Below are 26,474 nucleotides of genomic sequence, written 5' to 3'. Positions count from 1 at the left end.
GGCTGCTCACATGAAAGTTCTACATAAAGGCTCAGCTGCGAGCTCGGGATCCCTCTCCAGGATCATGAACCATGATGTGTCCGGCTGTGCTTGCCTAAGCACAATTCTCCATGCGATACTGAAGAAGATGGGGAAATCACTTGATTCCTGCACCTGCCAGATACCTGTTAGTTCCAGTTTGCAGCAAATGATGTCTTCCCAAGCCCTTCATTGTACAGTGACACCCAGCATGGGTCTCTCTCTACTTTGCTTGAGAGTCCTTTTGACCCAAGGGTAGGGCCAACTGCTCTACTAGAAATCCGTTCGTGCAAAATGTCCTCTGACTTGTCTTTCGTCCTGCCTAGCTCTGCGTGTTCCAGTCAAGGCAGACCAATGTTTCCTCCTGTCTTCTTGGCCCTTTTGGGTTCCATGCTCCCTCTTCCCCCTCTAGGCTGGGTTTGGCTGATGTCATTTTACTGCTCTGGGACACAGAACTCTCTTAGGCTGCCTAAGCACCTCTCTGCAGAGATAGACTTACTATGCAAACTATACATTTTGTCTACAGGGATTGCGCCTTCCAGGGTGAGGCTTAGAGTCCCTCTTTCCAGAAACCACCAATGTCTGTACTGTCATCAATTTATTTTTCCTTTTTTCTCCTCTCTTTCCCCCAGTCCAGAAAATCATGTTTTTTGAGTGGGTGGAGGGAAGGTTTTAGGCACTGCTTTTGCTAGTGTTATTTCCCCCAAATCATTTGTCTCTGCCTCCAGTCCTGTCTTTCCCCTAAGGACTTAGACTTTTGGAAACCAGCTGTAGGATGGCAGCTATTTTCTCTGCTTTCCTCATCCCACCCTAAGGCACTGCACACAGAAAAGAACAGCGGCTTTAATTGGAGCAGTGCAGGAGTGGGCAGAAGAAAGCCAAGCATATGGAGAAAAAGATACTGGTTCATATCTCCAAAATATTATCTTCCTACATTTGTTTAACATTAACTTTGTTTCCCTAACTTATTACTATCCTTAACCTATTAAAAATAAATGAACACCTTCCACCACCTGTGAAACACGTTATAAGCTGTGCTACTTTAGAGCATTATGCTTTTCAAAGCACTCATATTTGTAATCTCATTTCAGGTTTTTTCCTCTAACAGAAATCTAAGAGGTGTTATCTGTTTCCTTAATTTCTTCCCAGTGACCGGGGGAAGGTAAATAACAAAAGGGTCAGAAACAGCAAAGGTTGAAGTTTAATTAGTTATCACAGCTCAGGAAGCTCTGACACAACAACTATTAATTAATCAATGCATATCGATTGGGCATTACCGTGCGCCAGGTGCTGTAATAGCCACATACCCATGTATACCAGAGATTTCATCATAGTTAGCAAATCTTGGAATAGAAAGATCCTATTCTCACAAGGCAATTTTTATTTTTCTCTGAGGATTTCTTGATTCTACTTCTCATTTTCCATCATGGATCATGAGTATTTTAGAACAGCACTATCCAGTATAGCTTTCTGTGATGATGGAAATGTTCTGTCTGTGCTGTCCAGTATGTGAGCCGCTAGTTACATGTGGCTATTGAGCACTTAGAATGTATCCAGGGCAGCTGAGGGGCTGGATTTTTGTTTGTGTGTCACTTTAATTGAATTCAATTTAAATTTTCCCTAGCTTTATTGAAATATAATTGACAAAAGTTATTCAAAGTGTACAACATGTTGTTTTGATACACATATACACTGTGAAATGATTACATCAAGCTAATTAACATATTTGTCACCTCACATAGCTACCATTTGTGTGTGTGTGTGTGTGTGTGTGTGTGTATGAATATTTAAGATCTACTCTCTTAGCAAATTTCAAGTTACAGTACAGTATTACTAACTATAGGCACCACGTTGACCACTATATCTCCAGAACTTATTCATCCTGCATAACTGAAACTCTGCGTGCTTTGACCAACATCTCTCCATTCCCCTCCCCAAATCCACGGCACCCATTACTCTCCTCTCGGCTTCTGTGAATTCTGCTTTTTTTAGATTCCACACGTAAGTGGAATCATGCAGTGTTTAGCTTTCTGTGCCTGGCTTATTTCACTTAGCATAATGTCCTCCAAGTTCAGCCATGTTGTTACAGATTTACAGATGACAAAATGTCCTTTTTTTTTAAAGACTGAATGATATTCCTCTGTATATGTAGATATCTCTATCTATATCACATTTTATTTAGATATAGATAACTGTATCTCAATCACATTTTCTTTATCCATTCATCCATAGACTGACACTTACGTTATTTCCATATCCTCGCTATTGTGAATAATGCTGCAGTGAATATGGGTGTTCAGATATCTCTTCAGTATATTAATTTCATTTCCTTTGGTTGTATACCCAGAAGTGGGGCTGCTGGATCATATATATGGTAGTTCTATTTTCAATCTTTTGAGGAGGCTTTATTCTGGTTTTCATAATGACGGTACCAATTTACATAGCCACTAACAGTATTAAAAAGTTCTCTTTGGGCTTCCCTGGTGGCGCAGTGGTTGAGAGTCCGCCTGCCGATTCAGGGGACGCAGGTTCGTGCCCCGGTCCGGGAAGATCCCACATGCCGCGGAGTGGCTGGGAACGTGAGCCATGGCCGCTGAGCCTGCGCGTCCGGAGCCTGTGCCCCGCAACGGGAGAGGCCACAACAGTGAGAGGCCCGCGTACCGCAAAAAAATAAAATAAAATAAATTCTCTTTTCTGCACACCCTCACCAACCTTGTTTCTTGTCTGATAATAGCAATTCTAACAGATGTGAGTGATATCTCATTGTGGTTTTGCTTTGCATTTCCCTGATGATTTGTGATGTTGAGTACCTTTTCATGTATCTCTTAGCCACTTTCATGTCTTTGGAAAAATGTCTATTCATGTAATCTGCCTATTTTTAAATTCAATTGTCGGGGTTTTTTTTCCTTTTGAGTTCTATGAGTTCTTTATATATTTTGGATATCAACTCAGATATATCAGAGTTGATATATCAGGTATATGATTTTCAGATAGTTTCTTCAATTCCATAGTTTGCCTTTTCATTTTGTTGATGGTTTCTTTGTTATACAGAGATTTTTAGTTTGATGTAGTCCCACTGTTTATTTTTGCTTTTATTGCCTTTGCCTTTAGTGTTGTAACCAAAAGAATCATTGCCAACACTACCTTCAAGGACCTTAACTCCTATATTTTCTTCTAGGATTTTTATGGCTTCAAGTCTTAAAATCAAATCGTTAATCCATTTTTAGCTGATTTTTCTGTATGGTGTGAGACAGTGGTCCAGTTCAGTTCTTTTGCATGTGCCTGTCCATGTTTCCCAACCCCCTTTATTGAAGAGATTATCCTTTTCACATTGTATATTCTTAGCTACTATGATATAAATTAATTGACTGTATATGCTTGGGTTTATTTCTGTCCCATTGATCTATGTGTCTATTTTTATCCCAATACAATACTATTTGGTTACTATAGATTTGCAGATAGATTCGCAGGAAGTGTAATGCCTCCAGCTGTGTTTGCTTTGATTATTTGAGATGTTTTGTGGTTCCATATGAAATTTAGGGTTGTTTGTACTATATTTGTGAAAAATACCATTGGAATTTTGATAGGGATTGCACTGAATCTGTAGATTGTTTTGGGTAGTATGGACAATATTAATTCTTCCAATTCATGAGCACAGAATGTCTTTCCATTTATTTGTATCTTCTTCAATTTCTTTTATCAGTGTCTTATAGTTTTCAATGTACAAGTCTTTTATTTTCTTTGTTAAATTTATTCATAAATTTTTTTGATACAGTTGTACATTGGATTATTTTCTTAATTTGTCTTTCTGATAGCTTGTTATTAGTGTATAGGAACACAACTTGAAATTTGTATATTGATTTTGTAATCTGCCATTTTACTCTATTCATTTATTAGTTCTAATAGTTTTTTTGTGGAGTATTTAGGGTTTTCTATATATAATATAATGTCATCTGCAATAGAGATAGTTTCTCTTCTTCCTTTCTGATTTGGATGTCTTTTATTTATTTTTGGCCTATTTCCCTGGCTAGGACTTCCACTACTATGTTGAATTAAAGTGGAGAGAGTGAGCATTCTCTCTTGTTCCTGATCTCAGAGGAAAAGTTTTTGGCTTCTAACCACTGAATGTTATGTTGGCCATGGGCTTGTCATATATACCATTTGTTATGTTGAGATACATTCTCTCTATACCCAGACTGTTGAGAGTTTTTATCATGAAGGGCTGTTGAAGTTTTGTCAGCTCCTTTTTCTGCATCTATTTAGATGATGGTATGATTTGTACCTTCATTTTGTTAATATGGTATATCATGTTAATTGATTGTGGATGTTGAACCATCCTTGCATCCCTGGAATAAACCTCATTTGATCATGGTGTATGATCCTTTTAATGTATTGTTGACTTAAGTTTGCTAATACTTTGATAATGATTTTTGCAACTATGTTCATCAGGAATATTTGCCTATGTTGCCTGTGTTATGTTGTCCTTGTCTGGTTTTGGTGTCAGGGTAATGCTAGCTTTGTAAAGTGAATTTGGAAGTGTTCCTTCCTCTTCTATTTTTTGGAAGAGTTTGAGAAAGATTATATTAATTCTTTGAATGTTTGGTAGAATTTGTCAGTGAAGTCCTAACTTTTGTTTGTTAGGAGGCTTTGATTACTGATTCAATCTCCTTACTAGTAATTGTTCTCTTCAAAATTTCCATCTCTTCATGAATAAGTCTTGGTATGTTATATGTTTCTATGTGAACCGTTTCTTAGTTCATTCTAGCCTTGTGGGTCTCATGGGTGCAAGCCTCATTGGCTTTCAGAGCTAGATGTTTTGGGGTCCCATCTCTCAGGTGGAAGTCTTAAAAGTCAAGGCTAATATATGGGGTCTAAACCCTTCACTCTTCAAGGAGAAGCTGGGTGTTATGGGTTCCCTCCTCGTTGTGTGATGCTGGGGTGCTGGGGGGCGTTTATGGCAAGATTGTGTCTCAGCCTCTCCTGTTTCAGTATGTTTTTCTCATTTGCTTGATGTGTACAAGTTGCTCAGCTAGTTTCTGGATGTCTTTCAGAGGGAATTGTTCTGTATGTAACTGTAGACTTGGTGTGTCTATGGGAGGGGGGAGTTCAGGAATTTCCTATGTAGCCATCTTGAACTGGTATTGCCTGATTTTTGTATGTGGTGTGAGAGCACAGTCCAATTTAACTCTTCTGCATGTGTATATCTGGTTTTCTCACAATTTATAGAAGATATTATCATTTCCCTATTGTGTATTCTTGGCATCTTTGTTGAAAAATCAGTTGATCTTATATGCATGTATTTATTTCTTGACTCTATATTCTGTTTCATTGGTCTATATGTGTGTTTTTATGCTGATGTCATACTGTTTTGATTACTATATACTGTATTAATATATTTTAAGATCAGGCAATGTGTTGCCTCCAGTTTTGTTCCTCTTTCTCAAGATTGCCTTGGCTATTAGATGTCTTGGACAGTTCTATATAAATTTTAGGATGTGAAAAATTCCACTGGGGTTTTGATAGGGTTTGCATTGAACCTATAGAAAGCTTTTCGTTTAACATAAGGAACAAGACAAGTATGCCACTTCTAGTCAGTATAATAGTGGAAATCCATCCAGAACAATTAGGCAAGAAAAATAATTTAAAGGAATTCAAATCAGAAAGGAAGAAGTAAAATTGTCTCTGCAGGTGACATGATCATATATATATATATATGATATATTTATATATATGTAAAACCCTAAAGACTCCATCAAAAGTTAGAACTAATAAACAGATTTAGTAAAGTTGAAAGAAGAAAATCAACATACCCAAATCAGTAACGTTTCTATGTACTAACTACAAAGTATCTGAAAGAGAAATTAAGAGATCCCACTCACAATAACATCAATAACAATAAAATGGGAATAAATTTAACCAAGGAGGTGAAAGACCTATACATGGAAACTATAAAATATTTATTACAAAATTGAAGAAGATACAAAAAAATGGAAAGATAGCCTATGTTCATGGATTGGAAGAATTCATATTGTTAAAATGCCAATCCTACCCTAAACAATAAATTTGAATTTAAATTTAAATAATCACATGTGGTTCATGGTTACCATATGGGACACATAATTTAGCATCTTTTCCTGAGACTTACCAAAGTAACAGATTAACTCATCTTTCATCAGATTTCTGCTGCTTTTAGAATTTCTTGGTTTTGAGAAGTAGAAACTAACACTGGATAATTTACGCAACAAGAAATATGTCAGAAAGAAACAGTGGGATAATTACATTGAAAAGGGGTAGTGCTTGGGCTTGTAAAACGGTGAAAGGTCAGAATAAATCCAGAAAGCTAGGGAGGAGTTCTCTCAGCAGCATCTCATAGCTATAACAGTCTGCTGCGGATAAATACGTTTCTTTTTTTCTTGCTTTATTTGCATGAGGCTCAAGGTTACAGAATAGTATGCTTCATTGACTAAGTGAATGCTTTTCCTGTGCGGTGAGGAGAAAAATCAGGTTTTTCTCACTACTGCAAGGAAAACAAGGCACCTGTATCAGGCACCTGCATTTCCCATTCTACCTACTCTGTACCCAGTGAGGTAGACAGAGTTTCTCTTAGGGAAATTTTGGTATTACTAGAAAGATGAACAAATGTTTGGTACCTCTCAGACTGACAAATGTCTCTTGAGGAGAGATCTTGAGGATTATTAAGACAGTTTCATCAAGATGAATAAAAGTATCTAATCGAGGAAATCAATTTCATAGCCGCTTGCCGTCTGTGTGCTCCTTACACATCCATTGTACTTCCACATTCCGTGAAGTATTGAGCACTTCTCATTCTTTCCTGAGTTCATGAAGACTATTTCATATCAGTTTCCCCTCTTTCTTCTTGCTTTTCATTACTAGCTCTATTGTTGATCTTCTCTTCTTTTTTCTCTTTTCTTCTGACCAGTCTTGCAATATTCTTTGCCACTAAGTCATTGATAAAGGCTGCAACGATCCAGTTTTTAAATAAAATTTATAAGAGTATGGCATTAGAAATCCTCAAAATTAACATAAATGGTGAAATGTAGCTCCAAATATAAAAAAGCAAGTGTTAGGTCAAGGTCTGAAAACAAGGTAGAAACTCTGCCACTTTTTTACTTCTTGACTGTAGCAACCCTCGTGGTGTCTTTGTGTCTCTGTTTTCTCTGTAAAACATGCGTAGAGGGCATACAATTGTGTGTGGCAGAAGGATGTATGTAAAGATGCTTATTATTATTCCTATTATAAAAAACTGGAAATAAAAGTTCATAAATAAGGATATTGTTAATTAAAAATGGCACGCCCACATCACGTAGGCATAGAAAGTTCTGTATAGAATGTTGTGGAAAGACAGACATAAAGTAATCAAGTGAAAAGAAAATCTGGTTTACTTATTAACTCCATTGTTTATTCATTCATATATTGAATGTAGCTGGGAGGCACTAAAGCTACAGTAGTGAAAAAAACAATTCTGTTCTTATAGCTTATGCCCTCCTGAAGGAAACACAATAAAATAAATTAAAACAAAACTATAATATATTAAATAGTGAAACATGCTAAGGAGAAATAAAATGAAGTGTGGAATAGGCTGTAACACATAGCAGCTGTTGAGATTTTGGATATGGTAGCCAGAGAAAGCTTCCTTGTGATAGTGACTAGTGAATAGAGAGGTATTCTTGGAGGAGGGAACAAGGACAAAGGCTCTCAGGTGGGCTTGTGCCTCATGTGTTGGAGGGACATAAAGGAGGCTTTGAGACTAGAGTGGAGTGAGGGAAGAGCAGCAGATGAGGGTGTAGAAGTAATGGGGAGGGCACTGTGTCATATAGGGTCTTGTAGCTCCTGAGCAGGACTTTTTGGCTTTTACTTTGAGATGTGAAGCCACTTGGGAATTTTGAGCAAAAAGAGTGGCAGGCTCTACTGTACATTATAATAGACTCTCTTTTATTGCTGTACTGAAAACTGTCTGAAGGCAGTAAGGGATGTAGCTGAACAGGATTTAAGAATCTACTGAAATAATTCAGGTAAGATACAATGGTAGTTTACACCAGAGTTGGTGGCATGGGGATGACTTCTGAGCATATATTGAAAGTAGAATCAATATGATTTGATGATAGACCAGTGTGGGTGTGAGAAGAGTCAAGCATGGCCTAAAAAGTTTTTTTTTTTGATCTAAGCGCAGGAAAGGTAGAGTTCCCTTATATGAAAATAAGGATGCCTGAAGGAAGAAGTTGCTGAGAAGTAAGTATAGTATAGTCTTATTTTTAAATAATGTACATGTGCTCACACACATATGTTATGAAAATTCATAGCAAAATGACATATGCCACCTTGATTGAAGTAGTTACTTCTAGGGGGTATATTATGGAGAGGTGAGGATGGACTGTCATTATTTTATTCTGTATCCTAACATTTTTTTTTTTTTTTTTTTTTTTACTGAGAATTTTTTTTTTTTTTTTAACATCTTTATTGGGGTATAATTGCTTTACAATGGTGTGTTAGTTTCTGCTTTATAACAAAGTGAATCAGTCATACATAAACATATGTTCCCATATGTCTTCCCTGTTGCGTCTCCCTCCCTCCCACCCTCCCCATCCCACCCCTCCAGGCTGTCACAAAGCACCGAGCCAATATCCCCGTGCCATGCGGCTGCTTCCCACTAGCTATCTACCTTACTGCGTTTGTTAGTGTGTATATGCCCATGACTCTCTCTCGCCCTGTCACAGCTCACCCTTCCCCCTCCCCATAACCTCAAGTCCGTTCTCTAAGAGGTCTGCGTCTTTATTCCTGCTTTACCCCTAGGTTCTTCATGACATTTTTTTCTTAAATTCCATATATATGTGTTAGCATACGGTATTTGTCTTTTTCTTTCTGACTTACTTCACTCTGTATGACAGACTCTAGGTCTATCCACCTCATTACAAATAGCTCAATTTCATTTCTTTTTATGGCTGAGTAATATTCCATTGTATATATGTGCCACATCTTCTTTATCCATTCATCCGATGACGGGCACTTAGGTTGTTTCCATCTCCGGGCTATTGTAAATAGAGCTGCAATGAACATTTTGGTACATGACTCTTTTTGAATTTTGGTTTTCTCAGGGTATATGCCCAGTAGTGGGATTGCTGGGTCATATGGTAGTTCTATTTGTAGTTTTTTAAGGAACCTCCATACTGTTCTCCATAGTGGCTGAACCAATTCACATTCCCACCAGCAGTGCAAGAGTGTTCCCTTTTCTCCACACCCTCTCCAGCATTTATTGTTTCTAGATTTTTTGATGATGGCCATTCTGACTGGTGTGAGATGATATCTCATTGTAGTTTTGATTTGCATTTCTCTAATGATTAATGATGTTGAGCATTCTTTCAGGTGTTTGTTGGCAGTCTGTATATCTTCTTTGGAGAAATGTCTATTTAGGTCTTCTGCCCATTTTTGGATTGGGTTGTTTGTTTTCTTGTTATTGAGCTGCATGAGCTGCTTGTAAATTTTGGAGATTAATCCTTTGTCGGTTGCTTCATTTGCAAATATTTTCTCCCATTCTGAGGGTTGTCTTTTGGTCTTGTTTATGGTTTCCTTTGCTGTGCAAAAGCTTTGAAGTTTCATTAGGTCCCATTTGTTTATTTTTCTTTTTATTTCCATTACTCTAGGAGGTGGGTCAGAAAGGATCTTGCTTTGATTTATGTGTATCCTAACATTTTGATAGAATTGTTTACCACCCACTTGTGTTTATCCATTTCTTCGCAATCAGTAGAAGAACACCCCACTTAACTTCGAGTTCTTGGGTAAATCAGTTTTGAACAGGATATGCAAAGCCTTCAGAGTTATGTGATTGTAGATTGTAGGCATTTCCGTGATTTATAAAATACACTATGGGCATAGCTTTCAGCCCACTTCTTGGTTGTGGAAACTGAACAAAATATGGACTCATGAAATATTTGTGCTAGTCACTTATTGTATTTAAAAACATGCTATCTTCCTGATTCTTCCTAAGATGTTACTGTGAACTGAAGGACAAACCATAAGCCAAGGTTTAATTCACTGATGAGCTACCCGCACAGGGCTTGGCAATGTTGAAGGCTCAGTCAGTCCTCTGCAGGTCAGTGGGGCTCGCTCTGAGAACATTTCAGGAACAAATATCTGACTTCTGTCTTCTCTGTGGTCAGAGAGTGAGCAGAGCTTCCTAGCGATGTCCAATACGTCCTGCTCGACTAGAATTAATAGACTCAGGTTCTCGCCACTGACTTGCTCTGTGACCTTAGGCAAGTCATCTGAACTCACTTGCTCTTTCTTAATTGGGAAAGAAAATGAAGAAATGAATATCAGTTGCCTGCCTCATGGATAACTTATGGGGATATCAGAGGTACAGTAATCCCTTAATTAACAGATTACTTGGAAAGAGGCACTTTGATACATACATTTTAAAACCATCTAACTTGAAAATCAGAGTTATCTGCCTTTACAGCGTGACAACGACCATACACTTGCATAATTCTCTTTGTCCTTGCAAGGGGTAAATAGGGTTTACTTTTGACATCAAAGTAATGCTTAAATAAGGGCATGAAACCAACATTTAGAAGGCACTAAAGAATAAAATAATAATATAAAGAGGAGTGTCATTCATTACTTTCACAGTTCAAAGATTTTTAACTTGTTAAGATCAGGTTTCTCTTCCCAGATGCCGGGGCTTTCCTGCTATTACTCTGCAAGGTGTATGGGTGCCAAATCATTTTCTTGGGATGTGAAGGTGTGAAGGGGAAATCAGAACAAAATCTGCTACAAACATACCTCACTCTGGCTGGGTTATCAACAAGTGAGATGCTGAAAGCTGATGGGGAGATACCTGTAACAGGCTCTAGACTCATGTGGTTGGAAGTTTGTCCTTGAGTAAAAGTGGAGGGAGGGGCTCGGTAAGCAGTGACTGAGCACAGAGAGGGAGCAGGTACTAAAGCGATGCTGCTCACAGCGACCTCTCACTAGGTCTTTGTTAGTGGGTCTTCTGACTCTCGGGTCCAACTTCTGCTGAACTCCCATACTCCTCACCAAACCTCTCTGTTGGTGGAGAAAAGTGCTCCACGTCTCTCCATGTATCAGAAGTGCCCTATCACTCCTCTTAAACTCTGTACTCTTCTTGTTCTTTCACAAAAGCCCTCATTTGATTTGATAAGTGGAAGAGTTTGGGGGAAGTACCCCCACTGTCTATATGGCTGGTGACAGTGGAAGGTGAAGAGGAAATTTAGGATGTTGGCCTTAAGAAGCTGTTTCCTCCCCTTTGATATTCTTTAAGAGATGTAGTAAAGATTTGAACTGATGGCCACTTTGGAAAGCTGGTTGGTATTCTGGTTGGACGCTGCTGCTGGCCCAGATCCTAATTCTGGACTGAAAGACTTATTTTCCCAGTTGCTGGAAGGGACGGTGGTGGGTATCCCCCAGCCCTCACTGCTCTCCAGGAGTTGCCATCAGGTAAAGAGAGGCTTGTCCCACAGTGTCACTCCTCCTTCCTGGGGAAAGCCTGAGCCTAATGGCTGGTCAGTGGGGGGTATACAATGGCTGAGCACCATTTCTCAAGTTTTGCCTTATTTTGCTCAATCTTGCTTCCTTCTTGTCTTCCATGGGTTTTGACTTTGCAAGCCCTCCCTAATCAACTTCCTGCATGTAAATCTCTGTTGCAGAGTCTGTTTTATGGAGAAACTGATGTGCAACATCTACTCAAGTTGAAGAGAAGTATGTTTATGTTCCAGCAAATTTAATACTTTAATACTTTGTAATCTTAATGATATTCCTTAGAGAAACTTGTATGTATTTGCATAAGGATCATGTATGAGAATGTTCGTAGCAGTGTGATTGGTAAGAGCCCCATACTGGAAAAACCTAAATAAATCTAAATATCCATCAGTATTATATGTGTGCAATATATGAATATTGCACATATATTATTTGAGTAAATATGAGTAAATCATGGTAAAATCAGACAATCAAATGCAGACACAAATAATAAAAGTGAAAATGAATGACCTGTAGTTTTACATGCCATACCATGGATGAATCATACATACCTCTGTATATCTATGCATCTATATCTGAAGGAAAGAAGCAAAGCACTAAAGAATATATGTAATAAATAAATAGATAGCTAGATAAATATGTACATGTGTGCAATTCATCATAGGCAAAATATAAACTGTTCTTTTAGGAATGTATACATAGGTTTAAAGCCATAAAGAAAAGTAACTGATTAGCATAAATTTCAGGATAGTGGTTATTTTTAGAGGAAAAAAGTTGTAATCAATTTAGAACACAACAGGGGCTTCTGAAGAGTGAATATTTCTATTTCTATACTGAGATACTTTTGACTACCTTTGATTGTGGGACTATACTTTTAAAATGTGACTCTGTTTAAGGAAGGACTGTGAGTCCCAAATCTAACTGGGTTGCATGCCTTTAAGAGATTTTCTGAAACCCATCTATTTTGATGTGTATATCCCTAGGAAAATCAATGGATCAAGACCTCCCCCAGTATAAACCACCCTGAAACTAATTTTTCTTTAGTCCTAGACAGTCTCTTCAAGAAATAAAGCCTTGAGTCTTAAATGTAAAGCTTGTTCATGCTATCAAATATAAGTGGAAATGTTTTGTTCAAAACATTGGCTTCGATTGGCTTTTAACTAAGTGTAGTTTTAAATGTATGTATCACTTAGGCCTAGGTGACCCTGCCCCATAGTGTGTGGCTGTCCTTACTGTCCCCAGGAGGTCCAGGTTCTAAATGTGGCTTTCCCTGATCAGAGTCAGGATTGTGCTCTTACTGGCTTATAGTGGGAGGACAGATGGCTGACTCAAACAGCTCAAGGCTACAGAACACACAGCTGGTCTGTGCTGCTTTGGTTGCACCTGTGAGACCCACTGACCGACGTCTCGTTCCTCCCCAGGTGAACAAAGAAAGACCTTTCAGGCTATTGAAAAATTTCAATCCTATGACCTCCTTTCCCCACCCTCAATGATCATCAAATGTTACCTTGAATCATGAGAGATCATGACCTTTAACTGCTCTCTTTTCATTCATTCATTCTCTTTCATTTATTCATTTAACATATTTATCAAGTGCCTACTTTGTCTTGGGCACTGTTCTTAGAAGTAGGAGTCCATAGACGAGAGGAAAATTACAGACAAAAATTCCTGCCTCCATGGAGCTTATATTGTTGTAAGGATCCTTCACGTTATTCCCCCTGCATCTGAGGAGGACAGAAGGCAGCACTGAAGCTTACTTTCTGCGTCTATGTGAAAAGGCAATTTTACATAGAAACAAAGAAATAAAGGGGAAAAAAACTAAAGACCAAACCTCTTCCTGGTTCCACACCTAAACTTAGATAATTAGTTCCTAAATGGATAAATAAATGATTCCTATGTCTTCTTTGCTATTTCTAATTTCACTTATAAAGTTTCTGGCAGAAAGCAGCATGATCAGGCCATAAAAGCTCACAATTAATAAGATGGTCAAGTCATAGTACCTGGATATTAACAACCTGTTTTGAGCCGCCTTCTATTCTTAATATCACAGTGAGTTTCAAAATGTTTTTCAACTTCTCTATGCCTTAGAAATTTGGAGTCTCCAATGTTCAGCACATAGGCTTGCTCTGACGAATAAAGGAAATCTTGGATTTAAAATGCCTGGTGCCCAAGGGAGATCAGCTCAGTGCTGTGTGACCACCTAGAGAGGTGGGATAGGGAGGGTGGGAGTGAGATGCAAGAGGGAGGGGATATGGGGATATATGTATACATATAGCTGATTCACTTTGTTATACAGCAGAAACTGTATATTGTAAAGTTTACAATATACAGTAATATGTGTGTAAAGACAACATTGTAAAGCAATTATACCCCAATAAAGATGTTAAAAAAAAAAAGCCTGGTGCCCAGAGCACACACTATTCATAACCTCACCAGAATCCATTTCATGCATTCCCACTCGAAACAAGGCCCCCATGAATTCCCCAGCAATGCTCTTTTGATAAATTTGACATCTATTTCCAGGGTCAGAATTTGGCCCTGGATAGTTTAAGCTACTCAGAGCATCTCATTTTTGTAGGTAAAAATATTGATTTAAAGATGGCATTTAACTCAGTTTTGGACAATGAGACTCAACGGGACAGTAGGAGAGGAAGAATAGAGTTCAGTCTTTGGAGATGTTATTGAATCATGGGACCAAACACTCTCTCACTTTGTCCCAGCTTACCCTTCCCCCTACCCGGGTCCTCAAGTCCATTTTCTACGTCTGTGTCTTTATTCCTGTCCTGCCCCTAGGTTCTTCAGAACCTCTTTTTTTTTTTTTTTTTTTTAGTTTCCATATATATGTGTTAGCCTACGGTATTTGTTTCTCTCTTTCTGACTTACTTCACTCTGTATGACAGATTCTAGGTCCATCCACCTCACTACAAATAACTCAGTTTCGTTCCTTTTTATGGCTGAGTAATATTCCATTGTATATATGTGCCACATCTTCTTTATCCATTCATCTGTTGTTGGACACCTAGGTTGCTTCCATACCCTGGCTCTTGTAAATAGAGCTGCAATGAACATTGTGGTACATGACTCTTTTTTTTTTTTGCGGTAAGTGGGCCTCTCACTGTTGTGGCCTCTCCTGTTGCGGAACACAGGCTCCAGACGCGCAGGCTCAGCAGCCATGGCTCACGGGCCTAGCCGCTCCGCGGCATATGGGATCTTCCCGGACCAGGGTATGAACCCGTGTCCCCTGCATCGGCAGGCGGACTCTCAACCACTGCGCCATGAGGGAAGCCCCATGACTCTTTTTGAATTATGGTTTTCTCAGGGTATGTGCCCAGTAGTGGGATTGCTGGGTCATATGGTAGTTCGACTTTTAGTTTTTTAAGGAACCTCCATACTGTTCTCCAGAGTGGCGGTATCAATTAACATTCCCACCAACAGTGCAAGAGGGTTCCCTTTTCTCCACACCCTCTCCAGCATCTATTGTTTGTAGATTTTTTGATGATGGCCATTCTGACCAGTGTAAGGTGATACCTCATTGTAGTTTTGATTTGCATTTCTCTATTGATGAGTGTTGTTGAGCATCCTTTCCTGTGTTTGTTGGCAATCTGTATATCTTCTTTGGAGAAATGTCTATTTAGGTCTTCTGCCCATTTTTGTAATGGGTTGTTTGTTTTTTTGATATTGAGCTGCATGAGCTGCTTGTAAATTTTGGAGGTTAATCCTTTGTCAGTTGCTTCATTTGCAAATATTTTTTTCCATTCTGAAGGTGGTCTTTTCATCTTGTTTATAGTTTCCTTTGCTGTGCAAAAGCTTTTAAGTTTCATCAGGTGCCAGTTGTTTATTTTTGTTTTTATTTCCATTTCTCTAGGAGGTGGGTCAAAAGGGATCTTGCTGTGATTTATGTCATAGAGTGTTCTGCCTATGTATTCCTCTAAGAGTTTGATAGTGTCTCACATTACATTTAGGTCTTTAATCCATTTTGAGTTTAATTTTGTGTATGGTGTTAGGGAATGTTCTAATTTCATTCTTTTCCATGTAGCTGTCCAGTTTTCCCAGCACCACTTATTGAAGAGGCCGTCTTTTCTCCATTATATATTCTTGCCTCCTTTATCAAAAGTAAGGTGAACATATGTGCATGAGTTTATCTCTGGGCTTTCTATCCTTGTTCCATTGATCTATATTTCTGTTTTTGTGCCAGTACCATACTGTCTTGATTACTGTAGTTTTGTAGTATAGTCTGAAGTCAGGGAGCCTGTTTCCTCCAGCTGTGTTTTTCTGTCAAATATTGCTTTGGCTATTCGGGGTCTTTTGCGTCTCCATACAAATTGTGAAATTTTTTGTTCTAGTTCTGTAAAAAATGCCATTGGTACTTTGATAGGGATTGCACTGAATCTGTAGATTGCTTTGGGTAGTACAGTCATTTTCATAATGTTGATTCTTCCAATCCAAGAACATGGTATATCTCTCCATCTATTTGTATCATCTTTAGTTTCTTTCATTAGTGTCTTATAGTTTTCTGCATACAGGTCTTTTGTCTCCTTAGGTAAGTTTATTCCTAGGTATTTTATTCTTTTTGTTGCAATTGTAAATGGGAGTGTTTCCTTAATTTCTCTTTCAGAATTTTCATCATTAATGTATAGGAATGCAAGAGATTTCTATGCATTAATTTTGTATCATGCTACTTTACCAAATTCATTGATTAGCTCTAGTAGTTTTCTGGTAGCATCTTTAGGATTCTCTATGTATAGTATCTAGTCATCTGAAAACAGTGACAACTTTACTTCTTCTTTTATGATTTGGATTCCTTTTATTTCTTTTTATTCTCTGATTGCTGTGGCTAAAACTTCCAAACCTATGTTGAATAATAGTGGTGAGAGTGGACAACCTTGTCTTGTTCCTGATCTTAGTGGAAATGGTTTCAGTTTTTCACCATTGAAAATGATGTTCGCTGTGGTTTGTCATATATGCCCTTATTATGTTGAGGTAAGTTCCCTCTATGTGTACTTCCTGGAGAGTTTTTATCATAAATGGGTGTTGAATTTTGTCAAAAGCTTTTTCTGCATCTATTGAGATGATCATATGGTTTTTATCCTTCAATTTATTAATATGGTGTACCACATTGATACATTTGCATATACTGAAGAATTCTTGCATTCCTGGGATAAACCCCACTTGATCATGGTATATGATCCTTTTAATGTGCTGTTGGATTCTGTTTGGTAGTATTTTGTTGAGGATTTTTTTATCTATGTTCATCAGTGATATTGGCCTGTAGGTTTCATTCTTTGTGACATCTTTGTCTGGTTTTGATATCAGTGTGATGGGGGCCTCATAGAATGAGTTTGTGAGTGTTCTTCCCTCTGCTGTATTTTGGAAGAGTTTAAGAAGGATAGGTGTTAGCTCTTCTGTAAATGTTTGATAGAATTTGCCTGTGAAGCTATCTGGTCCTGGGCTTTTGTTTGTTGGAATATTTTTAATCACAGTCTCAATTTCAGTGCTTGTGATTGGTCTGTTTATATTTTCTATTTCTTCCTGGTTCAGTCTCAGAAGGTTGTGCTTTCTAGGAATTTGTTCATTTCTTCCAGGTTGTCCATTTTATTTGCATATAGTTGCTTGTGTTAATCTCTCATGACCCTTTGTAGTTCTCCAGTGTCAGTTTTTACTTCTCCTTTTTCATTTCTAATTCTATTGATTTGAGTCTTCTCCCTTTTTTCTTGATGAATCCGGCTAATGGTTTATCAGTTTTCTTTATCTTCTCAAAGAACCGGCTTTTAGTTTTATTGATCTTTGCTATTGTTTCCTTCCTTCTTTTTCATTTATTTCTGATTGGATCTTTATGATTTCCTTCCTTCTGCTAACTTTGGGGGTTTTCTGTTCTTCTTTCTCTAATTGCTTTAGGTGTATGGTTAGGTTGTTTATTTGAGATGTTTCTTGTTTCTTGAGGTAGGATTGTATTGCTGTAAACTTCCCTCTTAGAACTGCTTTTGCTGCATCCCATAGGTTTTGCGTCATCGTGTTTTCATTGTCATTTGTTTCTATGTATTTTTTTATTTCCTCTTTGATTTCTTCAGTGATCTCTTGGTTATTAAGTAGCATATTGTTTAGCCTCCATGTGTTTGTATTTTTTACAGATCTTTTCCTGTAATTGATATCTAGTCTCATAGCATTGTGGTCGGAATAGATACTTGATACAATTTCAATTTTCTTAAATTTACCAAGGCTTCATTTGTGACGGAAGATATGATCTATCCTGGAGAATGTTCCATGAGCATTTGAGAAAAATGTGTATTCTGTTGTTTTTGGATGGAATGTCCTATAAATATCAATTAAGCCCATCTTGTTTAATGTATCATTTAAAGCTTGTGTTTCCTTATTTATTTTCATTTTGAATGATCTGTCCATTGGTGAAAGTGGGGTGTTAAAGTCCTCTACTATGATTGTGTTACTGTCGATTTCCCCTTTTATGGCTGTTAGTATTTGCCTTATGAAGTTAGGTGCTCCTATGTTGGGTGCATAAATATTTACAATTGTTGTATCTTCTTCTTGGATCAATTCCTTTATCATTATGTAGTGTCCTTCTTTTTCTCTTGTAATAATCCTTCTTTTAAAGTCTATTTTGTCTGATATGAGAATTGCTACTCCAGCTTTGTTTTGATTTCCGTTTGCATGGAATATCTTTTCCCATTCCCTCACTTTCAGTGTGTATGTGTCCCTAGGTCTGAAGTGGGTCTCTTGTAGACAGCATATATATGGGTCTTGTTTTTGTATCCATTCGGCTAGTCTATGTCTTTTGATTGGAGCATTCAATCCACTTACATTTAAGGTAATTATCAGTATGTATGTTCCTATTACCATTTTCTTAATTGTTTTGGGTTTGTTATTGTAGGTCTTTTCCTTCTCTTGTGTTTCCTGCCTAGAGAAATTCCTTTAGCATTTGTTGTAAAGCTGGTTTGGTGGTGCTGAATTCTCTTAGCTTTTGCTTGTCTGTAAAGGTTTTAATTTCTCCGTCGAATCTGAATGAGATCCTTTCTGGGTAGAGTAACCTTGGTTGTAGGTTTTTCCCTTTCATCACTTTAAATATGTCCTGCCATTCCCTTCTGGCTTGCAGAGTTTATGCTGAAAGATCAGTTGTTAACCTTACAGGGATTCCCTTGTATGTTACTTGTTGTTTTTCCCTTGCTGCCTTTAATATTTTTTCTTTGTACTTAATTTTTGATAGTTTAATTAATATGCGTGTTTTCCTTGGATTTATGCTGTATGGGAGTCTCTGCACTTCCTGGAGTTGATTAACTATTTCCTTTCCCATATTAGGGAAGTTTTGAACTATAATCTCTTCAAATATTTTCTCAGTCCCTTTCTTTTTCTCTTCTTCTTCTGGGACCCCTATAATTCGAATGTTGGTACGTTTAATATTGTCCCAGAGGTCTCTGAGACTGTCCTCAATTCTTTTCATTCTTTTTTCTTTATTCTGCTCTGCAGTAGTTATTTCCACTATTTTATCTTCCAGGTCACTTATCTGTTCTTCTGCCTCAGTTATTCTGCTATTGATCCCATCTAGAGAATTTTTAATTTTATTTATTGTGTTGTTCATCATTGTTTTCTTCTAGGTGCTTGTTAAACATTTCTTGTATTTTCTCCATTTATTTCCAAGTTTTTGAATCATCTTTACTATCATTACTCTGGATTCTTTTTCAGGTAGACTGCCTATTTCCTCTTCATTTGTTTGGTCTGGTAGATTTTTACCTTGCTCCTTCATCTGCTGTGTGTTTCTCTGTCTTCTTATTTTGCTTAACTTACTGTGTTTGGGGTCTCCTTTTCGCAGGCTGCATGTTCATAGTTCCTGTTGTTTTGGTGACTGCCTCCTGTGGCTAAGGTTGCTTCAGAGTGTTGTGTAGGCTTCCTTTTGGAGGGGACCAGTGCCTGTGTTCTGGTGGATGAGGCTGGATATTGTTTTTCCGGTGGGCAAGACCCCATCCAGTGGTGTGTTTTGGGGTGTCTGTGACCTTATTATCGTTTTAAGCAGCCTCTCTGCTAATGGGTGGGGTTGTGTTCCTGTCTTGCTACTTGTTTGGCATAGGGTGTCAGCACTGTAGCACTGCTCATTGAGTGGAACTGGGTATTAGCGTTGAGACGGAGATATCTGGGAGTGCTTTCACTGTTTGATATTATATGGAGCCAGGAGGCCTCTGGTGGAACAATGTCCTGAACTCAGCTCTCCCACCTTAGAGGCACAGGCCTTACATCCGGCTGGAGCACCAAAACCCTGTCAGCCACATGGCTCAGATGAAAAGGGAAAAAAAAGGAAGGAAAGAAAGAAAATAATAAAATAAATTTATTAAAATAAATAATTATTGAAAATTAAAAAATTAAAAAGTAATTAAAAAAGGAAAAAAAAAAGGAAGGAGAGCAACCGAACCAAAAAACAAACCCACCATTGACAACAAGCGCTAGAAGCTATACTAAACAACAAAAAAGAAAAAACAAGCAAAAAAAAAACAAAAGCGGACAGACAGAACCCTAGGACAAATGTAAGAGTAAAGCTATACAAAATCATACAAAATAGTACACACATACACACTCACAGAAAGCAAAAAAGGAAAAAAAAAATATATCATTGCTCCCAAAGTCTCCCTCCTCCATTTGGGATGATTGGCTGTCTATTCATGTATTCCACAGATGCAGGGTACATCAAGTTGATTGTGGAGATTTAATCCGCTCCTCCTGAGGCTGCACAGAGAAATTTCCCTTTCTCTTCTTTGTTCTCACAGCTCCTGGGGTTCAGTTTTGGATTTGGACCCGCCTCTGTGTGTAGGTTGCCTGAGGGCATCTGTTCTTCGCTCAGACAGGGTGGGGTTAAAGGAGCAGCTGATTCAGGGTCTCTGGCTCACTCAGGCCGGGGGCAGGGAGGGGTACGGATGTAGGGCGAGCCTGCGGTGGCAGAGGCTGACGTGATGTTGCACCAGCCTGAGGCACGCCGTGCGTTCTCCCGGGGAAGTTGTCCCTGGATCCCAGGACCTTGGCAGTGGCGGGCTGCACAGGCTTCCGGGAGGGGAGGTGTGGATAGTGACCTTTGCTCGCACACAGGCTTCTTGGTGGCGGCAGCAGCAGCCTTAGCGTCTCATGCCCGTCTCTGGGGTCTGCGTTTTTAGCCGCAGCTCGCGCCTGTCTCTGGAGCTCGTTTAGGCGGCGCTCTGTATCCCCTCTCCTTGCACACCCCGAAACAATGGTCTCTTGCCTCTTCGGCAGCTCCAGACTTTTTCCGGACTCCCTCCCGGCTAGCTGTGGCGCACTAGCCCCCTTCAGGCTGTATTCACGCTGCCAGCCCCAGTCCTCTCCCTGGGATCCGACCTCCGAAGCCCGAGCCTCAGCTCCCAGCCCCGCCCGCCCCGGCGGATGAGCAGACAAGCCTCTCGGGCTGGTGAGTGCCATTCGGTACCAATCCTCTGGGTGAGAATTTTGCCGCTTTGCCCTCCGCATCCCTGTTGCTGCGCTCTCCTCCGTGGCTCCGAAGTTTTCCCCCTCCGCCACCCGCAATCTCCGCCCGCAAAGGGGCTTCTAGTGTGTGGAAACCTTTCCTCCTTCACAGCTGCCTCCCAGAGGTGCAGGTCCGGTCCCTGTTCTTTTGTGTCTGTTTTTTCTTTTTTCTTTTGCCCTACCCAGGTATGTGGGGAGTTTCTTGCCTTTTGGGAGGTCTGAGGTCTTCCTCCAGTGTTCAGTAGGTGTTCTGTAGGAGTTTTTCCACATGTAGATGTGTTTCTGATGTATTTGTGGGGAGGAAGTTCTTGTCTTGAAGCTCGGCTATTGCAACTAAATAGTTTTTTAAATGTATGTATCACTTGTGCCTGTGTGACTCTGCCCCGTTGTGTGTGGCTGTCCTTAATTTCAGTTTTTGTTATATCCAATTAAAAAAATTCTGAATCTCTAAATACATAATAACTATTCATTAAGTGTAAGAATTAAATTTTTAGTCATATGGCAAAAAGTTTTGAATTTAACTGAGAAAATTATTTAAAATACCAATCAATGAATTTTTAATATGTGATAGCATATGGCCTATAAAATTTCACTAACAGCTTTAATTTCTCTTCTGGAATGGAATACTAAAAAGAGAACATCTGGAAGGAAATACAGGGATGTACATTCTTTAATTTACCATACGAATTAAAAATTAACATATCTAAGTTTCATTTTAGTAATATTCAACTCCCTTGCCTACATACTTCCCTGCTGCGTTTTATTTCACTACTGCTCGCTTTTTCTTGCCCTTGGAAAATGCCTCTAAATCCCTGAAACTGTCAGTTTCTACAAGCATGTAATTTTATTTTAGCTAAATTCTAAACACCCGTAACAGGTTAATTTGACATGGGAGCTGTAAAAGAGTCTTATCTACAGTGACACAACTGCTACCACCCTAATATCTATTAAGTAGCACAGGATTGTAGTGTAACAGCTCTGAAATTGCTCGTGACACCTGCGTGAATACCAAATTCGTTATGTTCAGACTTATTACAAAATGCACTTTCTGAATTTTAAATGATTAAGACTCTTACAAATTAATAGCTACCGAGTGAGTTTACTTTCTGAAGGTACATATATTATTGAAAGATCACAGTTCAGCTAAATGTAGGCAACAGTGCAAGTAATATGGCCACTTAATAGGAAGTGTCATTTAGAGCAATATTCCTAATTCTGAAAGTTTTCAAATGGCATTATTTTAAGAAAAATACACCCCCACTTTAAGTGCAACGTGTCATTCTCCCCTCCTCCCTGGAGATGAAGAAAAAAAATAAAGAAGGAAGAAAGTGATAAACGTTCATATTATGCAGAATTTGCCTTTTTGAAATCCCATTCCCCACTGCACTAGCTGGGATTTTATAGAGATATAAATCACAAAGAAATAAGAAGCCAGTAATGAGATAGAAGTATATTGAAATATGGATGCAAATTCTTACCACCTGCTGAGCAAAAGTAGTCTGCAGAGACTGTCCTGGAAACCGCAATGCCATTAGCATCTTGTAAGCTCTAAATTTGCCACAGAAGAATAGAGGAATTATGTCTGCTCTGAAATGCTAAAGGCTGCTCTGATTTGTCTCTCAGCAGAATGTTTCAGTAACATCTACATAAATATTTTAACAGGAATTTAATTTTCATTTTAGTCACACAATAAATCTTTTTATTACACACCATCATTTTGTCCTAAATGAGTTGCCTTTTTCATGCGATTTGTGTTCGTTCGCTTTTGTGTGTTTGATAAATACAATCTTAATACACAAAGGAACAATGGTTTTATTTACACAAGAGTCTTGCCACAGACTTTTTAATTTTAACCATGAATTCTATTTTATTTTAATTTATAATACAGCTCCCCATTGGCTTATATATAACTTCAGCATCTGTTCTTAGTCCTTCAGGGCGTTAGGAAAATAGGGGCAGTGAGAGGACGTGGAGTTCAAGTAATGCTACAAGTGGATATTCTGATTGGATATGGGTTTAGATGCATTGATGGTAAAGGTACACACACTTCTCTGTTCACCATCTTATTGTCGGTGGGTTTCATCAAGTGGAATGTGACAATTGTGTGCAGTGTGGGTCTAACGGAATCTCATTTGTTTCATGTGTTGCACTGGTTTCTTGACTGTGGTGTCATTTTAAACACTAAAAGTGATGGTAAATCCTTTTGAAGACTCCCAGAAGGACAAGAAGGTATTGCTTTTCATACACTTGTTGAAGAAACTTATAGCACTAAACAGACCCTAGGGATGCAGAGTGGATGTTTATCCTGGAACCAATCCCTCAAACCAGTTTGACAGTTGTGGTCAAGATATTAAATTTGCCACTTGCAAATGGGTCAACCAACTGGTGTTTTAGACAGCCATAACTGTAATCTCTGCCTGTATCATCACCCTTTCAGTTTTGTTTGAAAATATTTTATGCTGTAACTTTTTAATTTAAACATTTAGACAGGTTTGAATTTAATTTTCAGTATAAGGTGACTAAAAAAGCATAATCCAATTATTAAACCGCCAAATCCTTGCGTCTCTACCAAAGCTTGTTGAAGTTGAAACTGAGTGTGGATGAGCAGGATAAAAAATAGATCCATATTTTTTGGAACAAGTAATATATGAAGAGTTTAAGACACATGACTTTTTTTCAGCATTCCTATCTCTATATGAAGGAGAGGTAAATTTTTTTTCTGATTAGTCTTTGTTTAAAATGCAAATGGCAGAACGCAGGCTAACCACAGCCAGAGATCTAATTTTTTAGGCCATTTTTTTATTCCTGAGCAAATGATCATAAATTGAAAATTTCTTTTCATCGAAGACCCCACATAACATTTTCCCAAACATTGGCTCTTTCATTTTTTTGTTTGTCTTAGTAGTGTATTGTATGGTCTGAGATCCAACAAATATCTTTGTTCTCATCTGTATAATAAACATGAGTGTCTCCCTGAAAAAACATAGTGACAACAGAGCAATGAAACTGTGCCTAGTTTTTAATGAATGGGCGTTGGATAAGGAAAATTGATTAGTTCAGACTTACTGGTACACTTATTACTCACAGATGGGCCCCTGTGACTTTTTCAGTTTCTTCATCTCTTACTCTATTGTTTGAAAATTCTGCAAAAAATGTGTATTTTTGTAGACTTTCATTTATACACAATTGATTAATACACTCAATACTGTACAATTGATTAATACACTCAGTATTGTTTATATTGTGAATTCCTTTTATTAGCTCTGTCTTAATGTTTTCATCTTTCCATTTTGCATATGAATCCTAGTTGTGTATTGAGGACCATTTTGAATGCTGCCTTTGATCACTTATCCATTTACACATGTACCCATTCATTCATTGCTTATTATGAACCATGCAGAGTTCTAGACAGTAAGGATACTGCACTAAAAGAGGGAGCATCCCTCTCTTCAACTTCCTGAAACATCTCTCTTTTTTAATATCTCATAATACACTATAAGTTCTTTGATACCATAATCTGTTATTTGATTTATCTTTGTATCTCTATTTCCTAGACGTGCCTTGTACATACTAATCACTTGAAAATGTTTACTGAAAGAGTAAATTACCTTGCATTCCTTATGAGGAAGTATTCAATAGTTTGCTAAGCACAAATAATCTTAGCCCCAACCTTTTTCTTGCTTTGTTCAAATTAATAAAATAAAGATAAATGTGGTTTGATTACACACAGGTTTGTTTTTGTTTTTGTTTTGCAGTACGCGGGCCTCTCACTGTTGTGGTCTCTCCCGTTGCGGAGCACGGGCTCCGGATGCGCAGGCTCCGGATGCGCAGGCTCAGCGGCCATGGCTCACGGGCCCAGCCGCTCCGCGGCATGTGGGTTCTTCCCGGACCGGGGTGCGAACCCGTGTCCCCTGCATCGGCAGGCGGACTCTCAACCACTGCGCCACCAGGGAAGCCCATTTTTTTTTCTTTTTAATTATTTTTTAAAACATCTTTATTGGAGTATGATTGCTTTACAATGGTGTGTTAGTTTCTGCACACAGGTTTTAACTGTAAGTGTATAGTATGGTGTACTGACTAATAGATATGGTTTCGAGTCCTGAATCCACCATTTATTAGCACTGTGACATTGTGCCTCAGTTTCCCTGTTGTTAAATTACAGTTAGTGTTAGCTAAGTAACTGAGCCTGTTATTATTCAAATGGAATGGGGTAAGGTCCACAAAGCCTGAGCCTAATGCCCAGTACATACTTAATTCTCAAAAATTCTTAGTACTGCTATTATTTTTATTAGCTGCTGTTATTATTGCTGTTAGTATAACTTTCAGAGGTTTTGACTTATATTCAAGCCCCTCTCTTGCCAACTCCCATGAAGAAGTAAGATTATCTGTTTTTGCAAGTTACAATGTTATAAGCTTTCCTTGCCATCCAGGGAATACAAAGACAAATATCTTTAACTATTTAAGTTATTTGATGGCACCTGGCATCCTGGTTACAACACAATTTGCCAGGTTTAATATTCACTGCAGTGTTCGGGCGGCCACATGATTCTGCAATGAAAATAAGGTAAACAGCTTTCTGTGTGATCCTATTCCCCATGATGTTCTTTTATACTGGAAAATAATCAGAAAATATTTCATCTTTCACTTTTGTTAAATCTGAGAAAACTGCCTTTTCTGTTCTGATTACCAAATCTCCTGTTTGTCATTTCTTTTCCAGAGAGTTAAAAGGATGTAGCTTTTTATTTTTTTTTAAATTTTCTTCTACTTATTTTTTTATACAGCAGGTTCTTACTAGTCATCGATTTTATACGCATCAGTGTATACGTGTCAATCCCAATCTCCCAATTAATTACACCACCACCACCACCACCCGATGCTTTCCCCCCTTGGTGTCCATATGTTTTTTCTCTACTTCTGTGTCTCAGTTTCTGCCCTGCAAACTGGTTCATCTGTACCATTTCCTAGGTTCCCCATATATGCGTTAATATACGATATTTGTTTTTCTCTTTCTGACTTCCTTCGCTCTGTATGACAGTCTCCAGATTCATCCACGTCTCTACAAATGACCCACTTTCGTTCCTTTTTATGGCTGAGTAATATTCCATTGTATGTATGTACCACATCTTTATCCATTAGTCTGTGGATGGGCATTTAGGTTGCTTCCATGACCTGGCTATTGTAAATAGTGTTGCAATGAATATTGGGGTGCATGTGTCTTTTTGAATTATGGTTTTCTTTGGGTATATGCCCAGTAATGGGATTGCTGGGTCATATGGTATTTCTATTTTTAGTTTTTTAGTGAACCTCAATACTGTTCTCCATAGTGGCTGTATCAATTTACATTCCCACCAACAGTGTAAGAGGGTTCCCTTTTCTTCACACCCTGTCCAGCAATTGTTTGTAGATTTTCTGATCATGCCCATTCTAAATGGTGTGAGGTGATACCTCACTGTAGTTTTGATTTGCATTTC

This window comes from Orcinus orca, chromosome 8 (genome assembly GCF_937001465.1).
Source record: "Orcinus orca chromosome 8, mOrcOrc1.1, whole genome shotgun sequence".
In the NCBI taxonomy this organism is placed as follows: domain Eukaryota; kingdom Metazoa; phylum Chordata; class Mammalia; order Artiodactyla; family Delphinidae; genus Orcinus; species Orcinus orca.
The sequence above is the reverse complement of the archived record's forward strand: the minus strand, read 5'-3'. Positions refer to the sequence as shown.